This window comes from Heterodontus francisci, chromosome 13 (assembly GCF_036365525.1).
Source record: "Heterodontus francisci isolate sHetFra1 chromosome 13, sHetFra1.hap1, whole genome shotgun sequence".
NCBI classification, from domain to species: domain Eukaryota; kingdom Metazoa; phylum Chordata; class Chondrichthyes; order Heterodontiformes; family Heterodontidae; genus Heterodontus; species Heterodontus francisci.
Window position 1 is genome coordinate 32,863,559 of NC_090383.1, and position 21,812 is coordinate 32,885,370.

At 46.0% G+C, this 21,812-nt stretch overlaps 2 protein-coding genes across 10 annotated transcripts in view; both read right to left on the bottom strand.

Moving 5' to 3' along the window:
* Positions 1 to 21,812, bottom strand: part of kif25 (kinesin family member 25) — a 271,160-nt gene that overhangs the window by 91,313 nt on the left and 158,035 nt on the right. The gene's annotated exons all lie outside the window — the stretch shown is intronic.
* afdna (afadin, adherens junction formation factor a) overlaps positions 1 to 21,812 on the bottom strand; it is a 598,271-nt gene that overhangs the window by 88,636 nt on the left and 487,823 nt on the right. The window lies entirely within an intron of this gene.

Genomic DNA, 21,812 nt, shown 5'->3' on the forward strand with positions numbered 1-21,812 from the left:
AAGACACGCCTAAAACAGCAATGAAAGATCTCTATTTAAAGGGACCCTGGCAGCAATGTTTGAAAGGAAAAATCCACTGTGAGTGAGGAAAGAGCTGCAGAATGGATGCAAGATGTGGAAAGGCTGCCCCCGCATCCCACCGCGCACCCCGCCCCCCCCCCCCCACCCCGCCACCGGTTCATGAACTCATTCCTGGAGGTCATGATTCAAGCAGTGACTGAACAGAGAAAAGTCCTCTTCCCTGAGGATGGCCAGAGGAGGCCAGCCAGCCTCACCAAGCGGGCATGGCTTCAAGATGCTGAGGCGGTGAGCAGCTGGAGTGTGGTGCCGAGGAACTGGATCCAGTGCGACAAAGGTTCAATAAACTCATGAGGTCCAGCAGCCTGAGTGTCCTACAACTCTCAGGTGGAAGCCAATACTCTCTCACTCCCAAGATACAGCACTCCTTTGACCAACATACCTTGCTGTCATACACTTCCTTTCTCTCCAACCTCCTCAAATCTCCATCTCACCAGACAATACTCACAGTCGTCTGCAACCTCTCTTGCTGCCTTTCCTCACAGGAACCCTCCTCAAATATCTACCCTCCATCCTCAGCAAAATTTTAACTCCTCACAAACCTAACTCGCCGACTTTCCTCATTGCAGGAGAAAAGAGCCCACAACTCCAGGGAGAGGCAGAGAACCAGGAGTGGAGCTGCAGTCATGGCCACCCTGACATCAATCAAGGAGGAAGACTTAGAGATTGCAGAATGGTAGCCTGTACAAGCCATTGCCGATGGAGAGATGGGGTGGACCTAAGACCTGGTGACAACATCAGATATCGTATTGCCACTTGACACTAAACTGGCAGTCATGTTGAGCCGATGTCACCAACACATTAAATGTCATGATCTGTACTAGATAACTTGGTACCCTATTTCACTCAGGTTCAACACTAACTCATATCTTTCATCTCCCACAGATGCATTGCCAGAGCTGGGGCAGAGATGAGGGATGAGCCCATGGTGTCCTGAGGAGGACCAGCACTCTGAGGATGCACTGTCACATGACTCCTGTATACCCTCCACCAGCACAGATACACACACTTTGGTGGGTCTAGCCTCTCAGTTAGATTGGGTGGTATATGCTGAGACACACATCACATGACAGCAGGTGCAGGTGCTGAAGACAGGGACAGCAGTGGAAAGACCCCATTAGAGAGTGCAGAACATTTCAAGCTCTGCTCAGCTGGATACAGATGCTGAGCCTTGAGGATCTTACACTAAACGGGTACTTGTGGGACAGCAACGAGAAATGTGACTGTATCTGTCAGAGTTTCCTGAGGCAGTGCGCACCCTTGCACAGAAAATGGAGGAGTCCATCTCTAGCATGAGTGCTATGATGCCTCAGGCATTTGCAATGATGACCACCAACACTGAAAGAGCGACCAATCTCATGGACAGTCATAAGCAGCAGGCATCGAGTGCATGCTGGCCCACACCAATGGCCTGCAGGTGCCCTCACTGTACAACCCTTGCCCTTGCCTGCTCTGACAGAGCCCCACATGTTGAGCTGGATTTTGTGCCCATTGCTGGGGCTCCCAGCGCTGGGCTGAAGACCAGGGCGAATCCCATCTCAGCCAGCTGAAGCCCCCTTGGAGTGATTCCATGGTGCCACGCCAATTGCAAGGGATTCCACTTCTCTAATGTGCAGCAGGTAAGTGACCACCAGAAGAGGATAATGCAAGTGTTTAGTTTCGAAGAGCCTTTGCAGCTTCCAAATCAAACACACAAAATTGATTTTATGTGTATACATATATGTGCATGCAACTCTAATACATATATAATAGCTTAGAAATTTAGATTTTAGAACAGCAATACTACTTTATTCTTCAAAAGCAGAGTCAACCTATCAAGAATGTGACACAAAATAGTTCTGTACTTCTGCTTGACTAAGCTACTCTTCTGTCTAAGTTTAAAAACATGTGCAAATATCAGGTTTCTAAACTGTTGGTATCTCCCAATTTGAGTTGTATTTCAGTTAAAATAGGAAGGAAATGAAACAGCACAACACAATCACCTTGACAAGGAAACATTAATAAAGTTACACAAGAGGAAAAATGTCTCACAAATAAAGAAAAAGAAGAACTTGCAATTAAATAACCATTTTCAAACCCTCTGGATAACCCTATGTAAGAAAGGGTTAATCAGACTTACAAGAAGTGTGCTAATGTAATATAACAATTAATTTGTCTTTATATTGTTCATAGTAATATTAACTTTTAGCCTTTGTTCGTTCAGTGAGGAAACATTAAGTACTCACCACTGAACTGAGACTGACCCTACAGCACCAGAACGTTTCAATGTGAAGTAATTACCTGCTAATAAGAGAAGTTAATTAGCGATTGCATACTAGTTCCTAAGACTCAGGGAGCTGTAATCAATAAGATGGATGCAGGGACAAAAGTTTGCACTGCAAAAGGAAAATATTTGGGTAAGTAATGGGGGAATTAAGCTGATGCTGAGTGGTACAGAATCAAAGATAGACACAATTAATAGTTTCACTTAATAGAATAGCAATTATATCTCCCCACCACTTATAGCAGGGGACATTGGTGCAGAACATTATAGCTATGGAGAGCTGAATGGGGCTGAAGTACACAGCAGTTCTGTCTGGTCAGTTTCATTTCTGGTTTAGAGTTGAAAGAATTGTAATCATCGGTCTAGAGAACCATGGCGAGAGGGATGGCTGAAGGCAGTGGGACTGCCTGAAATAACTTAATGACAGGTAATTGCAATTTAACAAGGTGCAAACAGCTGTTTGACTTATCTGAAACAGCTGGCATGCTTAAAACAGTTTAAGTGCCAGCATTATAAATAACATCTATGGTGATGGCAAATGGTTCGCGCCATTTGCCCGATGTAGCGGCTGTCCAGGATAAGAAGAGACCGTCTCTGGAGGAAGCGGCTACAAGGAGAAGCACAAAATGAAGGAGAAGGCAAGTGAGACTGGGCTCCAGTTTTTCCGATGTGGCTCTAGAGGAATTAGTGCAGGAGGTGGAAGGGAGGAGAGAAATAATGCATCTGCAGGGGACTAGGAGGCCTTCAAGGCACACCCTGAGAAGGGAGCAGGTGTCCAGGGTGGTCAATTTCCGGAGTCTGGCTACGAGGACGTGGCAGCAGTGCTGTAAGAAGTTCAACGACATTACACGGGTGGTCAAGGTCAGAGAATGCATCTTGACATGACATCTCCTATCCACCACTCTGCCAAACTCTCAGTGCACCACACCTTCATCACTCACCCATCAACAATCTTTAGTAATTAGGTCTCAGGCCTAACATTCAGATGTTCTACCTCACCTTCATACACCCACCAATGCTGTGAGGCTCACACACATCTCTTGCTGCTTCCATGTAGCTCCAGCTATTCAGCTACGGCAGGTACATTAACCAAACGCATGAAAGGTCACAGACCTGAAACATTAACTCTGCTTCTCTCTTCACAGATGCTGCCAGAACTGTTGAGTATGTCCAGCATTTTCTGTTTTTACAACACAATCACTGACATTTTTCCCTCTCTCTTGCAGGACAAGGTGGCTCATAACAGAAGGGAGCAGAGGAGAATCGGCGGGGAAGAGGCATGCCTGCATCACCTGAGCCCTCTGGATGAGACAGTGCTCTCCATCGTGCGAACGACTATGCCAGTGCCCATTGCATCCAGCATCGCTGAAAACATCAGGATGATGGTATGTTCCTGTCATATGTCCCTTCTCAAATCTCACCTCACCCTCATCCTGCTATCTGGCATGAAGTGTAAGCTGCAGATGGTGTGTCCATGGACCTCTTGCTTTCCACCCCAGCAACCCCCTTCCCTCACCCCAACCCTTCCCTTCTGATTTCTGCTTTCAGATACACAAGAACTGCCACCTGGCTGGCTCTTGCAGCCTCATGAGGAAGGGCAACAGCTTCACCTGACCTTTGAAGAAGAAGCATCGTCACTTGATCTGACAATCATAGCCACCAGCTCAGATACTGGCATTGCGTGTACCTTAGAGCGTAGTGTAGAGTTAGCACCTGAGTCATTGGACATGAAGGGCTGCAGCCAGACCTGGGAAAAAGGATAGTTCATATGCCAGCTCACTGGCAGGCGAGATTGGAGACAAGTTCTGCTGCAGGGATCTCAGATGACAACATCAATGGGATGGCTGACAGGAGAAAGCTGAAGGTCACACACATCAAGGTGCTTGGTGCATTGACAGGCCTGCCAGACAGCTTGTTGTCACTGTCAAAGAGCTAGGACTGGCAAAGACACACGCAAGACAGGTACTAGGCAGATGCACAAGGGTGAACAGTCCAGTTTTGTATGTATTGTTGGATAAAGTGGTTATGGATTGTTTTTCTGTTGACGGCTTTTATTTCATGATTTTGGCCAAGAGTGTGCTATGTAAGAAATGGGATCTTTAATAAATGATACTTCCAGAATAGAATAGAATTCTTATGGAAATAATAGTCATAGCATGAGCCCACCCACAGAAAAGCTGTTTTCTCTCCCTCTCTCTCTCTCTCTCCAAGGAACAAAAGAAGCAGCTGTTAGCAGCTAGGGACATCACTGGTAATAACAGATAGGGCCAAAGAGTATGACATTCAGAAAGGGCAATACAGAAGCCACTAGACACTACAGACATTCCTAAGCTGATAAGATAGTCTTCTGATTCTTTGTGTACCCTCTCATCTATACAAACACGTAGTAAAGGCTAACAACTTGCCCCCAGCATGAAGTAAACTGAATGATGACCTCAAGCTAAAGTGTGGACAAAGGGGAGGTGACCACCCCTGACACCTCGGGTAGCTGGTCCTGTAGTCATTGGTTAGCAGGGTTCGAACAAGTGATTGATGTAGGGTGAACTACCAGCCCCCAAAAATAAGATACATCAATGGATGTTTGGAGGGGCAGAGGGTAGCCCTTGCCTAGCAGAAAACAGAGAGCTTCCTAACACCTTGGCGAACTCGAGGAGGAAAAGGACAGAGAGTGAAACAAGAAAATGGTTGTTAGCAAGAAGACAGGGGGCTGCCACTTCCAACTGCAGAGATCGGCTACAAAGGACTGTCACTCCCAGCTGCAGAGATTGGCTACATTTGCTCGCTCATTCTCCAGGATCGGTAAACCATTCTCATCTGTAACGGATCACTTACTGTCCCTGTCAATTTCACTTATGCATCATATCTCAACAGTTGCTTCTTGATGAACTTAATAAACTACTATAAAATCACTTATGAGTTCTCGACTGCCTATTTTGGGTAATTTGTGACTTCCGAACCTAAATCTTACAAATTGGTGTCAGGAGTGGGATACATAGTGGTCAGAATTGTAGGCTTGTGTTGTGAGAAGCAACAGCTTATTTAAGTGCATGTGACTGCTGCTGAGACTGATAGAAAACATCAGGACGGTTTTGGTTAAGTAAAGACAGAAGTACAACAGTGCAGCATATCACAGGAAATGGCTGATCAATAGCTTGATGGAGAAAACAGGGGCAACGGGAGCGAGAGATATAGTTGGGATTGTAGAAAACTGCAAAGGGGATTACGAGTGCATTCTCAGTAGGCTCTCTGAGGAGGTTCAGAACATAAACTTAAGTTAAAAAAGGGTCGGGATAAATTGGCCAATGGGGCACATTTATATGCCTCACAGTTAAATGGCAAAAAACCAAGAACAAAGTAAGCAATAGATAAGTTACAAAAAGAAAGCGAAGGTTGAAAGGACAGCATTGCCATTTATGCTGGGAACAAGAAACACATGACAGAGCATGCTACACAAGGAAAAATACTAGAGCAGATATTCACAGAATTACAGAATTGTTATAGCGCAGAAGGAGGCCATTCGGCCTATCGTGTCCACACCAGCTCTCAGAATGAGCAATTCAACTTAATGCTATTCTCCTGCTTTGGAACAAAATATCGCATTACAGGCAGAAAATACCAGACTAAGTGAGGAGATAGAAGATACAAGGGGGTCTTTGAGGGAGTTAGTTTGGCAACAAATTGTCACTTCCCCAGAAGCAGACCCCTGTGTTTAGCTAAAATCTGTCAATTCCAGACACAGGTTGGCCAACAGCAATGGTGGCTGCTGTCTCCAAAACTAGAGCAGGCGACCTAGCCCTTGTTGAGACAATACAGTTGAGAACCTCACCCATACAAGACAGACAGGAAAATGCCAGCATGTGTGGTTACACGAGCCAGGACCAAGACAAAGGGAGGGGAAAGGGGCAATGAAGGACCGTCCACCGGGTTCAGAGAAGATGTCACAACTATGCACAGGCCCTTTCCCCCACTGAAGTCAGGATCCTAGGGAAGGAAGTTCTAGTTAACATCAAACAAGCCCCCAACGAAAGTCCGGGTGTATACACAAAGAGAATCCATGACTTACTGTAAGACTCGAGAGGGGGAGGACTGTAAGACTCAAGAAGGTTAGGACGAGGAGGATGATGATGATACAAGTTATGACACTCCAAATTTTAACAGCCTTTACCTGAAAGGACTCTAGTCAGCAGTCCGTCGTGGGTTGGGTGTTTATAACACTAAAAGTGACCTGGGATGATTTGATTCTCCAAGCCGGTACGGTCTGGGGACAGGTCTGTGGTAACCTCCCTCGAACACCTGCGAAAGCTAAGGTAGCTGCCCCTTGCCCAGCCAGAAATCTGGACTGCCTATAAATCCTGTGCTGGGAAGGAATGTTTCAGTACGTTGTTTTAACTGCAACTGCTTGGGCCATTACGCTCGCGTCTGCTGTAATATGCATAGTGGGGGAACTGACAGAAATAGTGAGTCCTGTTTCCATCCTCCTCCTCCAGCATCGACGAGTCCTGACCCTGTTGAACAGCGACGAAAGAGAATGGAGGCAGTGACTAAAGAGAATGGAGGCAACGATAGAGGCAATGCGAATTGGAACTGGGACCCAGCCAGTGGCTGCCACAGTGTTTTAGTCCTCTAGGCCAGTAAACCAGCTTCCCCAATAACTCCTACTGGTCTCCCCTGGAGGGGTGGTTTCTCCTCTCCAATATGACGGTAGTGGGAGACTGGCAGTCTGCACTGTTGATACCAGAGACCATGTATTTGCAACCCATAATCATGATTGTTGAAACGTGACCAAACTTGAAGATATTAGCAGAACGGTACATGCTCCTATGAAGCAGTACCCTTACACAGCTGACAGTATAACATATATTCAAGACACTGCTGAGTCATTGTTAAAGCAGGGTGTTGTTCGCAAACATCAGAAATTGAAAAATCAGTTCGAAGAAGAAGCCAATAAGTTTGGAAACAATTGGAGTTTAATCTAAAATGTTGTCTTTCCTGATGCCAATGTTTTCTTTTGAAGTCGATAAATGTTACTACTGATTTAAAAATAAAATGGTGCAAGTTTAAAAAAGGCTTCAAGACTTGGGAAAACCATTTGCAATGGTGCTTGGTTTGTCTTTGATTGGAAAAAAGTTTTATGTAACATGATGCAATTGCGTGCCCTCTTGAAAACAAGCAGAGAAGTTAAGACTTTCTTCTGAAAGCTGTTTTATTTTTCATTTAATTCACCACACAACTTTTGTATTGCTCAGTGTAAATTATATATTGGGCATTATAAAATTTTAAGTTTCTAAATTGACAGATTTGATTGGAAAAATTAACCCATTGGGCTCTTAAGCACAGCCACAATGAATTCTTTGTGTTTTTCTGAACAGGCGATGATGATTTCCAGGACCTCTTGAGTAGTAATGCCACAGTTAGAGATCAAGCAGTTTTTTTTTTGGAAAAAAGAATTTAAGAACCTATCTGCTGACATCAAATGTCAGACCATGGTGACGATTTGGACCATCGGCTTTGCCTTTCAAAGATTTGGGGGTGGATTTTACGAAGAGTGGACAGGAGCTGGCCACTGATGTAAAAGTAGGTGGCGAACCTGCTTCTGCCTAGTCTGAGGATCTGTCCCGCATTTTACGGGTCCCTGGGCTTTAATTGTTCTGAGGCAGGAATTCCACCTGCTTGAGGAAGGCAGTCCCACCTCATTGAGCTGCTGGTCAATCAGCAGGCCGGCAGCTCTTAGTCCCAGCAAAGCAACCAGGAGCGGTGGCCACTGCTGGGACTGCAGCCCAGCCGAGGACATGGAGCTGGGAGTGCAGGTCAGAGAGTCATAGAGTCAGACAGCACAGAAACAGGCCCTTCAGCCCATCGTGTCTGTGCCGGCCATCAAGCACCTACCTAGTCTAATCCCATTTTGGTAAGTTTGGGTTACCTCGCTGGGGGTAATCGGTCGGGCCCCGGCGAGGCAAGAGGAGTCATTTGGGGGGAAGGGGGGGCATCTTGTGTCCTGGGGGTGGTTGGGGAAGCGGGGACGGCTCTCAATCGGCCACCCTGCGCCCAATTGTCAGGGGCCAACCTCAGGGCGCTGAGAGGTCACCAGCTTTTACCGAGCAGCCTTTCCCGGTTCCAGGACGCCCACTTGCCACACGTAAAATTCGCATGGAAGCGGGCGAAGGCCCTTAAGTGGCCGTTAATTGGGGTGGAGGTGGGAGCAGAACGGGAAGGCCTCCCGGAACTTCCCGCTCCATTTTACGCCACCACCACCACCCCCGCCACCATCCGGCTCGTTGGGGTGGCGTAAAATTCCGGCCTTGGTCTTAACCCATTCAGGCAGTTTGTTATATTCCAAGACAAAGTGCTTAAGAAGAAGGGATATAGAAGTTACCTCTAAACTAGCTGCAAGCACTTCTGAATTTAATGTAAAACACCATGCAAGACCACCAAGCCTAGGCATAAATATTTCTGAGATTTGAATGGATAAAATAAATTGATGTGAGTAGTTATTTCAAGCACTCAAACGGAAAATTTTACCTGAAATTTAAGGGGATAATCACATTTTCATTCAACAAAAAAACTGATGGAAAAGCAGTCCAGGTGGTTCCTGAGTATCAAAAAGAACCAGAAGGTTATTTTTGGGGAGAACAAATTGAACAATGACAAAACCTGTCAGCCCTATAACACTTCCGAAGAAGGGTCACTGACCCGAAACGTTAACTCTGCTTCTCTTTCCACAGATGCTGCCAGACCTGCTGAGTGATTCCAGCATTTCTTGTTTTTGAGCCCTATAACACTGCTGTTTGAATCTAGGAGGATTTAAAAAATTTTGAAGCATAAAAGGTCATTTAAAATAAAGAACAAACAAACGAATGTGTTAATAACTGGGACAACTTGGAAATGTATGATTTTTGCTCTAAAGATATTATGAGAATACAGTATTGGACAGTAAAGTTCCTCCTTATGACTAAGATAGAATGGTAATTAATGGGATGTCCCACTTAAGGATAAAGATATGAGACAGGATGATCACACCACCAAATTGGAATTGCAATAACTCACCTTGTGTGTTCTCACACTCACACAAGGAACAGTTATGAACTAAAGTGAACTGGAACAATTATGAACTGTAAAAATGAACTTATGAACTAAACTCCAAAAAATTGACACATTTTTGCTGCAGACAAGCTGGAGTAAGAGGTCAGGTGACTTCTCCTGTACTGCAAATATACACAGTGACTGTTGGAGATTAAACCCATCATCATGTCTGGACTAGGCCTAGGGAAGGCATGTTAAAATGCTGAACAGCCCATTCAATGTTAAATGGCTCCTATCTTCAAGAATTGGGTTTACAAGGCCTTTGCAGACTGGGAGACAGATAATAGGTGGGACATTAAACCACTTTATCAAGATAAGCCACATTCAAACCCCATTGTGTAACAAGGACCTTCCTTCCAAATTAAGGTCAGAAGTGCGGATGTTCGCTGATGATTGCACAATGTTCAGCATCATTCGCGACTCCTCAGATACTGAAGCAGTCTGTGTAGAAATGCAGCAAGACCGGGACAATACCCAGGCTTGGGGTGATAAGTGGCAAATAACATTCGTGCCACACAAGTGCCAGGCAATGACTGTCTCAAACAGGAAAGAATCTAACCATCTCCCCTTGACATTCAATGGCATCACCATCGCTGAATACCCCACTATCAACATCCTGGGGGTTACCATTAACCAGAAATTGAGCTGGAGTAGCCATAAATACCATGGCTACAAGAGCAGGTCAGAAACTGGGAATCCTGCGGCGAGTAACTCACCTCCCGACTCCTGAAAGCCTGTCCACCATCTGCAAGGCACAAATCACTTGCCTGGATGGGTGCAGCTCCAACAACACTCAAGAAGTTCAACACCATCCAGGACAAAGCAACCCGATGCACTGTGGCTGCAGTATGTACCATCTACAAGATGCACAACAGCAACACACCAAGGGTCCTTAGACAGCACCTTCCAAACCTGCGATCTCTACCAACAAGAAGGACAAGGGCAGCAGATGCATGGGAACCCACCACCTGCAAGTTCCCCTCCAAGCCACACACCATCCTGACTTAGAACTATATCACCGTTCCTTCACTCACTGGGTCAAAATCCTGGAACTCCCTTCCTAACAGCACTGTGGGTGTACTTATCCCACATGGACTGCAGCAGTTCAAGAAGGCGGCTGACCACCACCTTCTCAAGGGCAATTAGGAAACGGGAAATAAATGCTGGCCTAGCCAGGGTCGCTCACATCCCACCATTAAGAAGCTGCTGCAATGGCAGATAACTAAGATCTCACACATAAATCCTTTTATCAAGGAAAATCCTTTCATAATAATCCCCAGAGGTTCGGGAAGGACAGAAAGTGGGATAGTGAAAAAAATGGTGCCAGTGAAAGGGAAAATAAGAGTGAGAATGCAGGGAGCCCTCCACAAGTCAGGAAAGAAAGTACAGAGTAGGAATGTTTTCCACAGACCCGTGTGTTCCAATTGTAGTAAAGCAGGGCATGTGAAACTTGATAGCTGGAAGTTGAAGGGGAAGCCAGTGGATTTTGTTGGGATTCACAAGGCTAGCCCTGGAAAGGATGCTTCAGCAAGTAGTACAGCAGACAATCCTGTGGCCCTAACCACGGTGATGGCCCCCTCATAAGTGTGGCAGAAACAGGAAAAATTCTTGAGGGTTACCAGGATTTTGTTTTAAATGGAAAGGTGTCCCCGCACCCCTCTAATGAGGTGAGTAAGCCAATTGTCCTGCACACGTATACAGGATCCATTCAATCCTTAATGCTGGATAATGGCATGACCTATCCACTAGCAAGCTCACTAAAGGCAAAGATTCTGGTAAAAGGCATTGAAGGTGGATACATGTTCGTACCCCTTTACTGGGTCCACTTGCAGTGTGGCCTAGTTTCTGGACCAGTTACAGTAGGGATTGTTCCGAGTCTGTCTATGGCTGGAATAGATTTGCTTCGAGGCAATAATTTGACTGGGGGTAGGGTGGTAGCAGCCACAGTAGTCTTCGACCAGCCAAATGAGGCCAAGGAGATGGAACAGATACAGGAGGAAGTCCCTGGAATATTCCCTGACTGTGTAGTAACCAGGTCCGTGGATAAGCAAGCTCCGTTAGAGAGAGCTGAGCCAGTAATTCAGCCAAATGACACCGTGAGGTCTGGCTGGCTGAAACTTTTTTCAGAGATTTAGGAGAGGAGGAGGTGTACAGTAGGTCCTCCCTGACTGAGACAAGCAGGTAGACCGTGATTTAAAAATAGCGCAGACCACCTGTTCTGAGGCACGGGCAGAGGCAGAAAAAGTACCTGAATGCTATTACTTTAAAAATGGGGTAGTGTTATGGCCAAATGGTGAGAGGTGTGGGTGATTCCCACTGCTCAACTCCCACTTGACTGCAACAAGCATTTTTTGTTATTAGCAATTAACCCATTAATGTTTTATTTGTCAAATAAACAGACAGCGACAGGTTTTCTTGTAGGTTTAAAACTGAAGATCAATTATATATTGAGCAACACACTTTATCCTGAAATTGTCGCAACCACATCCACTTATGCATTCACTTGCTCGTGCGTGCATGCGCACGCTCACACACACACACACACACACGAGACAGATGGAGAGGAAAAGGGGTAAGCGGTTTTCACGTGAGGTAGGTTTTGAGATTCTTGGTAAACATGAAACCTGTTCAATTCTCTCGTAAGTCAAGTTCTCATTGGTGAGGTGTTTGTAGATTGCTGTCTTGATTGAAAGTTCAGTTTGAAGACAGAGGATCACTTCCAATACACTGCCGCATAAGTTAAAATGTAGAATTTTACAGCAGAGCGCCTACCTAATGGCTTGCTGGATCTTCTCCCAGCCCTTAGCTGGACAAGCTGTTTGGTGATGCTTCTTTCTGGGTGTCTCTCTCTCGCTCTTCCAGGGCTGCCTTTTTAAGGTAGAAAGTTTATCACATCATCTTCTGGTAGGAGACGATTTGGTCTCTTCCCCCATGGTGATCACACAATGGCCCAGGATGAGAATAATCTGGTTATGATGTTTTCGCTTCATACTGTCATACTAGGCAATGACCATCTCCAACAAGAGAGTATCTAACCATCTCCCCTTGACATTCAATGGCATTACCATCGCTGAATCCCCCACTATCAACATCCTAGGGGCTACCACTGACCAGAAACTGAACTGGAGTAGCCATATAAATACCGTGGCTACAACAGCAGGTCAGAGGCTAGGAATCCTGCGGCGAGTAACTCACCTCCTGAATCCCCAAAGCCTGTCCACCGTCTACAAGGCACAAGTCAGGAGTATGATGGAATACTCTCCACTTGCCTGGATGGGTGCAGCTCCAACAACACTCAAGAAGCTCAACACCATCCAGGACAAAGCAGCCCGCTTGATTGGCACCCCATCTACAAACATTCACTCCCTCCACCAGACACACAGTGGCAGCAGTGTGTACCATCTACGAGATGCACTGCAGCAATGCACCGAGGCTCCTTAGACAGCAGCTTCCAAACCTGCGACCTCTACCAACTAGAAGGACAAGGGCAGCAAATGCATGGGAAAACCACCACCTGCAAGTTCCCCTCCAAGTCACACACCATCCTGACTTGGAACTATATCGCCGCTCCTTCACTGTCGCTGGGTCAAAATCCTGGAACTCCCTCCTAACAGCACTGTTGGTGTGCCTACCCCAAATGGACTGCCACGGTTCAAGAAGGCAGCTCACCACCACCTTTTCAAGGGCAATTAGGGATGGGCAATAAATGCTGGCCTGGCCAGCGATGCCCAAATCCCATGAATGAATAAAACAAAAAGAATGGTTGAAAGCCAACTGTAAATTATAGTATTTATGTGCACTTGGGTGTTATTGTCAACTGCCATCATACAAAGCTTGTTAAGTTATTTTACTTGTGTTCAACCTGTTAAAATAGAGGAGGGAGATCTCTTCACCAACAGGAAGTGGGACAGCTACTTGAAGGGGTGTAGTCACATGACCTAGAAGCCACGCTTCTTCAGCCGTCCTGGTTTTGAAACAGTTTCAGTTGGAAGGAACAGCTCATACAGCCAAGCAGCTGCCTGAAAGATGTGTACCCGGTTATCTCTGAGACCTGCCTGCAAGAAGAAGGAAAGAAGCCATAGTCTGCAAAGCAGCAAGAAAATCTCTCTGCTCTCTGCCAGTCTCTCTTTATCAAAAAGTTGGGAAATCAGAAACTAAGCTGCCTCAGATTATCTCCGAAAATGCAAGAAGATGAAAGCGTAAGAGAAGATTCCTGCGACTCCTACCCCACTCGGCATTTCCAGTCGGTTAATTCCAGCTTTGGACATTATGTTAGTTAAAAAACAGACTCTAATTTCAACTGGAAGCCCCTGTCAGTTTGTAATTAAGGCATTTTTCTACTTGATAAATGTCCTTGCCATTTTGATGCCTTTACCTTTCCTTGTATGTTTGTGAGTGTGCATTGAGAAGATAACCCCTCCTGAGTTTAAGAGTGTGTGTTAATAAACCCTATTTCTTTGTTTTAACTTTAACAACAGTGTTGTTGCGGTCCTTTAAAAGTCAGGGTTCACAAACTGAGGGAGTGGAGAAATACGCCATCAGGATTTTCCTTTTATTTTTAAAAAAGGGAAAAATTTAAATCACAATCTGCTTACAGACAAATTGTTGAAAATATAGAGAAATTTGTTTTCAAAATTATCTACCTGTTCGAAACAGAAATTGGGAGCTCAAGTCCATGACAAACCCATGAGATTAAGACCAAATAATAAGAAATAAGCTGAATCAGAGATTAAAATAAACTGATTGGAAGCCAAAAGAGGAAAATCTGGTAGTCAAAAAGATTGTTAAAACAAATAGATGACTACAGCAAACCCTCTTACTCTAACATTAGAAAATGCCACATTTTGAATCAAAAACGTTTTTGGAGCAAGGTGATGTAACTGCTGAAATGTTGCAAACCTGAGTACAAACCAATTAAAAGCTATAGCTAGGGAAATACAAGCGAAACTGCCCAGTAAGGTGAAACGAACTGAGGTCCTTAAAGTGCTTGCTGAGCATCGAGGACACAGTCCCATTCTGGAACAGGCAGATGACGAATTAACTCCTAAAATTGACTCATCTCCCATGGCCAGAATGGAACTGGCAAAATTCAGAATGCAATTGGAGTTTCAGGAGAGGAGAGAAAAGGAGAAAGAGACAAAGGAGAGGAGAAAAGGAGCGAGAGAGAGAGCGGAGAGAGAAAAGGAAAGAGAAAGGTTGTCCAGCTAAAATAATTGGAAATGGAGCTGAAGGATCAAACAGAGAGAGATGCAAGACAGATGGAGGCCACTAGGGAAAATCTTTCTTCACCCAGTAACCGCCTAAATCTCCCTAACCTGGAATCAGGCTTTGAGGCTCTAAGCATGTTAAATTCGTACCAAAATTTGAAGAGAGTGAGGTGGAATTGTTTTTTTTTGCCACATTTGAGAAGGTAGCAGGACAGCTACGATGGCCACAAGAAATGTGGACCCTCAAGATCCAGGGTCAGTTAATAGGGATGGCTCAAGAGGTCTATTCTACGCTGACCCCTGAAATGTCCGTTGATTACGAGCAGACCAAAGCTGCCATCCTTAGTCCATATATTGGTCCCAGAGGCATATTGCCAGCAGTTCAGGAATGCTCAAAAGAAACCCATGCAGAGCAATTTGGAATTCGAAATCATTTTTAACTGGTGGGTCCTATCTGTAAAAATACAGCACATCTATGATGAATTACATGAGCTAATATTGCTGGAGGAATTCAAAAATTGCCTACCCTCACAACCTGAGAATGCACTTAGAGGAGTAGAGAGTCCACATAGCTAGAGAGGCCACAGTCGCTGCCAATAGCTATGACCTCACACATAGGCTTGGCAACTCAGGCAGACCCTTACAAAGCCACCCAAAAAAATAGTGGGAGGTTAAGAGGGGAGAGTGTGAGAGAAAGGGAGCCATACTGGGAAAGGGGAGAACAAATGAGGGTGCGAAGAGTCCACACCAAGCCCACAAAGAGAAACTCCGGAGACCAGTGTGCTCCCACTGCAACAAAGTGGGTCACTCCAGAATCAAATGCTGGAGGCTAAAAGGAAAGCCGGTGGGTCTAATAGGTCTCATCAAGATGTGGTTAAATTTTGTAGGAACTACCATACTTGCCAGGTTGTTGGGAAACCACATCCTGCAATTAAGCCTGCTCCACTAACACCCATCCCTGCTTTCAAACAACACTTCAGCAGAGTTCTGGAAGATTACCCAAAAATAGGACAGGTTTCCAATACCTCCTAACAATCATGGATATGTCCACCCGATTCCCAGAAGCTGTAACCTTGAGAAAAATTACAGCCAATGTCATGGTCAAGGAGCTGACCCATTTTTTCATCTGATATGGATGGTTCAAAAAAAAACAAACAGATCAAGGATCTAATTTCATGTCCCGGGTATTCCAAGAAAACATATATAGACTCAGCATTGAACAGCTAAAATTTTCAGCATCTTCTCCACAATCTCAAGGGGCGCTGGAAAGATACCACCAAATCCTGAAAACGATGATTGGAACCTAATTCTGCGAGTAGCCCCACGATTGGGATAAAGAGTTAGCTTTGCTGCTGGTCACCACCAGAGATTCAACAAATCAATCAACAGGTTTCAGCCCATTTGAATTGATAATGGACACGAAGTATGAGGCCCCTTTAAATGGATCAAGGAAAAATTCCTCGATCAAAGGGAGGAAACCTCATTATTAAATTACATTTCAGCTTTTTGTGAGTGACTTTTTAAAGCCTGTGCTGTAGCAAAAGAGCACCTTAAAGCCTCTCAGAAAAACATGAAAATGCAGGCAGACAAAAGGGCTGAAGCATGAGCATTTAAACCAGGGCACTATGTCCAGCATTACTGGGCGAACCCCTAAAAGCGAGATTTAGTGGCCCATACAGTGTGGGGAAAAAAAGGTCAGTGAAGTACATTATCTTATTAACACCCAAGACTGGAGATAGAAGCAAAGACTGTGCCACATAAATATATTGAAAAGATACCACAATTGGGAACCAGACAAACCAGTAGAGTGTATGTCAGGCAGTGAGTTTAGTGGAAGGTGACAACAATAGTGGAGACAACCTAGGGGAAGGAGGGAACCCAGAAAATTCTCAAATTTAACCTCCTACTGTGAAATTGGACAAACAGAAATCTTAGGGAGATTAGAAACAATATTTAACTATTTGTCTGACAGAGAAAGGACCTAGCAACACTGCTTAAGGAATCTGAAGAAGTTTGTAGGGACAAACCAGGTCGTACCTCTTTAACCATTCACAATGTAGATGTAGGAGAGACCCCACCTATAAAACTAAACCCATATAGACTGAGTCCCGAAAAATTGGCTCAAGTCCGCGATGAAATCCAGTGCATGCTGGAAAATCATCGAATTGAAACAAGACAAAGCAGCTGGAGTTCACCCATCGTATTAGTCCCCAAACCTGAGGATCAAAAAGACTCTGTATCGACTACTGCAAAGTTAATGCAGTAACACGAACAGACTCATATCCAATTCCCCACATTGAGCACTGCATTGACCAAGTAGGCAATTCTGCCTACATCAGAAAAACTGATTTATTAAAAGGATACTGTCATGTTCCCATGACCACCCAATCCAAAGAAATCTCAGCTTTTGTAACACCCGATGGCTTATTCCAATATAAAGTGATGCCTTTCGGTTTAAAGAATGCCCCAGCAACATTTCAGAGATTTCAGAACCAGGTGGTGGCTGGTTTAAACAACTGTGTCCTCTACCTAGATGACTTGTTAGTCTATAGTAACGCTTGGGAAGACCACCTAAACCATTTATGAGCACTGTTCATAAACGCTAACCTAGTAGCCAATTTAGCTAAAAGCGTGCTTGCTATAGTGACCTATTTTAGGACATATTGTAGACCAAGGTCGGGTGTTGCCAAGGGCAGCAAAAATACAAGCCCTGATAGATTTTCCCATTCCCAAGACCAAGATGAGAAATAATGCGATTCCTGGAGATGTGTGGCTTCTACAGAAAATTTGTTCCCAACTTCAGCACCGTAGCTGTCCCCTTAAACGACCTATTAAATAAAAACACTAAGATAGTATTGTCAGAACGGTGCCAGAAGGCTTTTGAAAAGTTGAAGGCAATTTTAACAAATGAACCTGTATTGGCAGCCCAAAATTTCAACAGATCCTTTAAGGAGGCTATTGACGCCAGCAATATATGTAGCAGTAGGAGCAGTCTTACTCCAAGAAAATGACTCGGGCATCGCGAGGCCAATTGGCAATTTTTCAAAAAAACTGGTCATCCAGGTGGAGGACACAGTTGTTTAAACCAGCCATCATCTGGTTCTGAAATCTCTGAAATGTTGCTGGGGCATTCCTTAAACATCAATGTAAACATTTCACCATTGAAAAGGAAACATTGGGACTTTTGTTGGCCCGTCAACATTTCAAAGTTTATGCTAATAATGGACACAGGGAAATCCTGATATATACTAACCACAACCCACGAATCTTCTTAGAGAAATTCAAAGTTAACAATGCCAGGTTGTTCAGATGGAGTTTACTCCTCTAGCTGTTTATCTGGAAAAGCACACATATAGCTGGGAAAAACAAAGGGCAGAATTTTACCGGCCTCTTGACGCCGCGGGTCACAGCGCAGGGGCTGGTAAAATTACGCGGGGAGAGGCCTGCCTCGATCCCAGACATCGCAAAGGGCCCACCGCATATTACCGGCGGCGGGGGGACCTCAGTGTGGCCCCCCGCCACTCGGCGGCGGCACCCCAATTACCATATTCAAAACGGTACTTACCTCTGCAGATTATGCAGCCTGCCACCTCTCGATGCACACTTCTGGATTTTACGTTGCACGGGCGGCCATCACGCGCCGTCCCGTTCACGAGCAGAAAAGCTGGCGGGTCATCAGAGGTAGAAGGTTTCGCTATGGCAGGTAAGTTCTGATATTCAGGGGTCTCACTCTGCATTCTTAAAGGGAGTAGGGAGGGGGGGATATTCAGGGGTCTCACTTTGCATTCTGCAAGGGAGAGGGGGATATTCAGGGGTGTCACTCTGTATTCTTAAAGGGAGGAGGGATCACAGAGGTTTCATCTCTGCATTCTTAAAGGGAGGAGGGGGAGGCGTCTGGAACTACTGGAGGGAAAGCTCTGCAGACATAAAGGGAGGGACTGTGTACCCTCTCTCCGTAAACAGTGTATGCTCTGCATTTGTTGTGTGTATGAAGGAGCAAGGGTACTCCAATCACCCTGTATGTGGGGAGGGTGCCAGAAAGGGTAGGAGGGTTAAGGTTGTATGGATGGTGCGGGCAATTGATGCAGCTGGTAGGATCTTGATGTGGTCCTGCTGTGCCACTCTGAGTGTTAGCCAAGATGGGCAATGCCATGCCACACCGCATAGCTGATCCATGAAAGCACCTGATGTACCCATCAACACCGATCCCTGCCCTGTTAGGAATCTTCAAATAAATGAAGGGTTCAACTTTATTTATCACATGGAAATGGGTATGGGTCATCCTACATTGTGTCATCCTCTACTCCTGAGGATCCGTATGTGCCGGAGCCAAAATCAACAGGCAGGTGTGGTCCACGTAGAGGCCCCCGGTTGTGAGCAGCAGCCCCCAAGGGGAGCTCGCCATTACAGTCGCCGTGCATCTACAGACCCCACAAGACATGCCATTGGATGTCAAAGCACCAATGTCAGAGGCGACTGTGCATGCAGAGAGGGTGGTGACACGTCTCTGTGCCTTGCTCGAAGACGGCCTGCAGCCCATGGGCTTCGGTGGACATCCTATGCCTGCAGTCCTCATAATGGCAGGGGTTCTCAAGCTTGACGCCTATGTAGCCTTTCAGGGGCCCACCAGAGACCTTTGTGGGGGTCACACAATCAGCAGTGCACTACTGTATCAGGGAGGTTACTGACGCTCTGCACCAGAGGGCCAGTGAGTATGTCCGCTTCAGGATGGACTCTCACAGCCAGGCCCAGAGGGCCATCAGTTTTGGCACCATTGCTGGAGAATGACATGTTTTAATGTGGCCATCAGGCCTCCCACCAGGCTACTACCTGTAGACGTCACATACGAACATATGAATTAGGAGCAGGAGTAGGCCACTCGGCCCTTCAAACCTGCTCAGCCATTCAATAACTTATTACTCCACATTTCCACCTACCCCCGATAACCTTCCACCCCCTTGCTTATCAAAAATCTATCTACCTCTGCCTTAGAAATATTCAAAGACTCTGCTTCCACTACCTTTTGAGGAAGAGAATTCCAAAGACTCACGATCCTCTGAGTGAAAAAATTTCTCATCTCTGTCTTAAATGGGCGACCCCTTATTTTTGAACAGTGACCCCTAGTTCTAGATTCTCCCACAAGGGGAAACATCCTTTCCACATCCACCCTGTCAAGACCCCTCAGGATCTTATATGTTTCAATCAAGTCACCTCCTACTCTTCTAAATTCCATTAAAGGAATCCTCTCAATCTAGATGAAACTGGTGTGTGATCACCACAAATGCTTCAAGCAAATCTGTGCCCGCTTCTCAGGCAGCTGTCATGACACCTAGGCCCTGCATCAGTCCCAGCTGCCACCGCTGTTCACTGAACTGGCTCAGATGGGGGAGTGGCTTCTTGGAGCCAAGGAATATCCCTTGCAGACATGGCTCTCAACACCAGTGCAAGACCCCATCACTGCTGCAGAGGAGACATACAACGCCAGCCATTGAGCTACATGAGCCACCTTTGAGCAGGCGATCGGCATACAGAAAAAGCACTTACAAAGCCTGGATAGACAGGGTGATGCCCTGTACTACGGGCAGAAAAGGCCAGCTCCTTTCTTTTCTGCTTGCTGTGCTCTGCACAACTACGCACCCAATATGGGGCAGGCCTGGCATGATGAGGAGGCCAGCATTCATTGCCCAACCCTTATTGCTGTTGAGATGGTGGTGGTGAGCTGCCTGCTTGAACCATTGCAGTCCATGAAATGAAGATACTTCTACAGTGCTGTTACGGAGGGAGTTCCAGGATTTTTACCCAGTGACGATGAAGGAACGGCGATTTATTTCCAAATCAGGATGGTGTGTAACTTGAAGGGGAATTTACAGGTGGTGGTATTCTTGGCGGTAGAGGTCGCGGATTTGGAAGGTGCTGTCAACAGAGCCTTAGCAAATTGCTGCAGTGCATATGGTACATGCTACAGCCACTGTGCACCTGTAATGGAGGCACTGAATGTTTGAGGTGATGGACACGGTGCTGATGAAGTGGGCTGCTTTGTCATGGATAGTGTTAAGCTTCTGTAACTTGAGCTTTGTTGAACAGGGAGGTTTTAAGGAGTGTTTTAAAGGAGGAGAGGTAGAGAGGTTTAGGGAGGGTATTGCAGAGCTTAGAGCCAAGGCAGCAGAATGCATGGCCAACAATGGTGAAGCAATTAAAATTGGGGACGCTCAAGAGGCCAGAATTGGCCGCCTCCTGTAAAATTAAACTGGCAGGTGCACTACTGAAATGTGCATGGTTGGGACCCGAAACTTGAAAAATTTTTAGGTGGAGAAAATTCCTGCCATTAAGTGTGAGGTTACCCACCTTGGACCTAATAATGATAAATCAGAGCACGTTCTAAAAGGTGAGAAACTACAAACTGTAAGGAACATTCTCCCATTCCTTATCCAGACCAAGGGGATTCTAGTAAGATGCCCATGACAAAACACTCCCTTTTCTCCTTGGAACTCCCATAGATGGTTGTGAGTGTTAGACAGCAATAATCTTAGCCTGAAGACTTTGGGCTGAATTTTATGCCACACCTAAGAGCGGGATGGTGGCTGGGGGGGGGGGGATGGGTGGCGTAAAATAGAGCGGGAGGCTCCAGGAACCCTTCCCAGCCTAATCCCGCCTCTGCTGCCACTTTACGCAGGGCGGTGGGCAAAAAACAGCCTGCCTGCCCCAGGCCAATCAAGGCCCTTAAGTGGCCACTTAACAGCCATTTAAGGGCCTTCGTCCGCCTCCACGGGGATTTTACACATGGCAAACGGGCATCCTAGACACGAGAGAAGTCGCTTGACAATAGCAGGGGGCTCTCGAACGTCCCGCGGGGGGCTCTCATGATTGGGCACCCTGTGCCCAATGGAGGGCCGCCCCCGCTACATCAACCACCCTCAATACCCAACACCCGCACCCCCCTTCCCCCCAACGACCACTCTTGCCTCGCCAAGGCCCGACCAATTACTCCCGGTGAGGCAACCAAAACTTACCTGTGCTCCAGTCTCGCTGACATCTCTTCACGCTGGATTGTCGTCCTAGCAGTCACCACCGCTCCCGGCGGTGCTGCTGGGACTAAGAACTGCTGGCCCGCTGATTGGCCAGCAGCTTTATTAGGTGGGATTTCCTTCCTCAAGCGGATAGAAGTCCCACCTCACACCAATTGA